The sequence below is a fragment of the Euprymna scolopes genome, chromosome 7 (assembly GCF_053919585.1).
Source record: "Euprymna scolopes isolate OS-2025 chromosome 7, ASM5391958v1, whole genome shotgun sequence".
Lineage (NCBI taxonomy): Eukaryota > Metazoa > Mollusca > Cephalopoda > Sepiida > Sepiolidae > Euprymna > Euprymna scolopes.
The window spans coordinates 44181462-44185572 of record NC_136488.1 but is presented as its reverse complement, the minus strand read 5'-3'; positions in this window follow the sequence as shown (position 1 = coordinate 44185572).

Below are 4111 nucleotides of genomic sequence, written 5' to 3'. Positions count from 1 at the left end.
TCTACGTTGCTGAACTGAACAGAATTAATAAGCCATGACAGAGATGTTTTTTTATAGATGTTTACGACCTTTGACTTCGTACATCACACACATTCACAATGCCCGTGAAGCCAGTTACGATTGTGTGTTTACTAGTTTTTCAGTTGAATGAGTTGTTTAAAAGCTCAATTCATCAGCAAAGTTTATTTATACTTGAAGTGAAATTCGTAAAAAGTCTTAAGAAGGTATTTTAAGTTTAAACAATGTCCTGTGATTAAACACCAATAACCCTTTGGAATACGGGTTAGCTTACAACAATGGATCAATAACCATAATATTAAAGATAATAAATATGTTTACATTCGTATATAGAAAATCGCGACCCCTGTCCCATCGCCGTTGGATATCTCTGCCTGTTTTACAAGTATTTTTAAACTCGTTGCATTTGTGACCCCCTCCACATACATATCCCAGAAAACCCTCTTCGCAACAAAGTCACACCCCTTCAGTATAAAGTAACTAAATTCCAAAAAGCTTTCAACTCTAATAGTTTCTTCCCTCGAACAACTACGCTTCATGTTACTTGCTTTCCTGACTGTACTGATATGCAGAAGTTTAAATGTAACGTAAATTAACATCTTATTAATCTTTCCTGGGTATGACCCCAAATAGTAGCCCCTTACGTCAAAGTGGCGATATGCTTTGAAAGGGCTGAACGTGAGTATATATATATATATATATATATATATATATATATATATATATATATATATATATATATATATATACTAGCTGTACCCGGCCACGCGTTGCTGTGGCTCAGTTTGTTTAAATGGAACACATTCCTCATAAAAAATTGCATTTTGTATTGTTTATTATTTTATTATTTTTGCAATTTCTTTTTATCAATAAAGATTTTTTACCATAAATTGTTAGGTGAAAGTTTTTTGTTTTTTTCAGGAAAACTTGCACTTTTTTTTTAAGAAAGTTGGCAGTAAACATTTCTTTTTGAAAACAGAATTTTTATTATAAAAAGAACAGATGAATGCTTTATATGAACACTGTAAGTAGTTAGGTGAAATAGAGAAAAGTTAGATTTTTTTCAAGAGAATATACAATTTTTTTTGTCAATAGAAAATAAACGGAAAAAATACTCCCATCATTAATTGATTCTGCAAAAAAATAAATAAAATGTTGGTTTAGTGTTTCAACATTTGAACAACGCTCGGCTGAATCTGGTGATTGTCGGTCGAACCCTAAACTAATTTGAATCCGGACGGGGAGGGGGGGGTAAATTCTCCATGAGTACCATTCTTTTGAATTTTGTCATTTGTTCAATTTTTTGTGTGGGCTTTTAGCGCTAGCAAACTAACAAATTTAACCAAAATGCAAGAAATTCAACAATGAAATAATTTTAATAATACCCAACTCCTAATACACATCCTAGTAAATCAATCCCCCTTATTGGAAACACTGAAAGGAAGGACGAAACCAAATTATTGCCAGTATGTTTGGGAGAGGTTCTATAGGTGTATCAGAAAGTGGCCATTAAAAATTATGATCAGAACCTTAATAATTGAACTTACTATTTTTTTAAGCTTATAACTACTTGAAAATATAATTCAAACCCTATTTTTTTCAATTAAAGGAGAAAAGACCAAATTTAAAAAAAAAAATAACAGGTTTAATAGCAAATTATGCAATATATGTTTCTTTAAATCGGTTTTCTTTTTAAAAAAATATATAAAGAAAATCAACATATTTTGACTTACTTATAAATATATGTATATATATAAATGCCAAAAAATCACTTACCTGAAAAAATATTATTAAATGGGGAGTTCCATTCTTCATTGTCAAGCATGTATCCATATTTATATTATAAATTCCATGTATATTTTAAATAAAAGGATTTTTTAAAGCGAGGGTCCTAGAAAATCGCATTTTTGTAACATGTTTTGCGGGAAGCGTTAAATAGCTGCTGCTGCTGCTGTTGCTGCTGCTGCTGCTGGTGCTGCTGTTGCTGCTGCTGCTAAAATGAAATTCATGAAGTATGGTTTCGTCCAAGGGCATAAATAATGTTTCTTTTTTATTGCGTGTGTTAACCAAAATTAGTATTTTTCATCCTCCCTAGTTAAAAAAGAAACGCACATTCACTTATAAGTTTTTCCCCTAGAACAAAAAATCCGCTTCATCGATTTAAAAAAAAATTCTTTTAATGAAATACACGAGTTTTGATAAATATATTTTAATACTTCTTCATCGACTAATTTTTTTTTAATATCTAAACAAAGAAAACATTCAATGAGATGGAAAAATTTGCCGTCCGCGTCTGGTATTTACTTGACGATGTAAGCATCACATGAGCTTTACTTTAAAAAAAAGGGGCGGTTACACTTTGGATTTTACAGGTAAATTTCCAAAATACTATTCTTTTTTTTGGGGGGGGGTAAATTGGAATATTTTCTTTATTGATCTTTTATCTTCAATTTGGGATATATAAAACTTTGACACATAAATTAATTATTAAAATTTTAATAAACATTTCAAAATGGGGGTGTGAATTTGAAAAAGAAAACATTTGTTTAAAATATTATATTTGGTTTATTGGAAAGAGCATAAAATTTCATATAAAATATCGTAAAAATTGAACCAATAGAAAAACTTTGATAGATTTTTAAAGTTTAAAAATTGAAAAATATTTAACTCGTAAAATTCTAATGATTTTACTACGAAAAAAAATGGCCGCATGAAGACATTTTGTAGACATTTTGTAAACACTGTTATTTTTTTAAATAAAAGATAATATTTCTATTATTTTTTAAACAACTTTAATAGTTTATTTTGAAAGTATATTCCATATAGAAAATAAACAACTCACTTTAAAAAGAGCAATTAAGAGTGTTTTATATTTTATTCACAGTTTTCTGTTAGGGGTGTCAAAAATTCCTCCAAATTTCTAGCACATCTTGAGGTTCTATTCTTTTCTTTCTTTCTGTTTTTCAATATTTTAACCAGATTTGTCACTCAGCTAGCAGATTTGGTGCTTCTACACTTTATTGCCGAAATTGGAGACGCCATTTTTTTTCACGCACTTACTATCCAAATCTAGGGGAGACATCATTATATGGCCGAACGATTACTTCCGGAAAGGGAAAGAATAAATTTACCAAAATTTACATTTATTACTTCCGGAAACGATAAATTAAACTAAATAAATTTACCAAAATTAACATTTATTACTCACTTAAACTAAAATTATCATTTATTACTTCCAGAAACTTGGTAAACCAATATTACTGGAGAAAATGAATCTTGACAATTCAAAAACATATTTAAAATTATTTATTTGTTCGAAAAAAAAGCAAAAAAAAAAAAAACACACACACACACACACAAACGAAAAAATAAACAAACAAAAACAAACTAATAAATGTTTTGCTTTTGTTTTGGTTTTCAAATGGCGCTCGCCCAGGTTAAACGATTATGAATATGTCATTTCAATTTTTTGTTTTTAATTAAAAAAAAAAATTGTTCCATGAAAAACTTTCCCGTTCTCATCAATTAAATCAAAACATTTCCAATTAGACAATTACGGATATATGTTCTCTTTCACTTTCTTTATTTACTTTTAAAGCAATATTGGACTTTTATAAAATAGTTTTTTTTTTGTTTTGTTTTTGTTTTTTCTCGAACAAGTAAATAATTTTAAACATTTTTTTTTTTGAATTGTCAAGATTCATTTTCTCCAGTAATATTGGTTTACCAGGTTTCCGGAAGTAATAAATGATAATTTTAGTTTAATTTAACGTTTCCGGAAGTAATAAATGTTAATTTTGGTAAATTTATTCTTTCCCTTTCCGGAAGTAATCGTTCGGCCATATAATGATGTCTCCCCTAGATTTGGATAGCAAGTGCGTGAAAGAAATGGCGTCTCCAATTTCGGAAATAAAGTGTAGAAGCACCCCAGATATTTATGGGTCGCTATTTTTGCCATAAATTGTTAGGTGAATTTTTTTTTTTTAGGAAAACTTGCATTTTTTAAAAAAAGAAAGTTGGTAGTAAACGTTTCTTTTTGAAAACAGAATTTGGTACTCCTTGGACGTTGAGTTCCATGGCGACAGCATAAAAA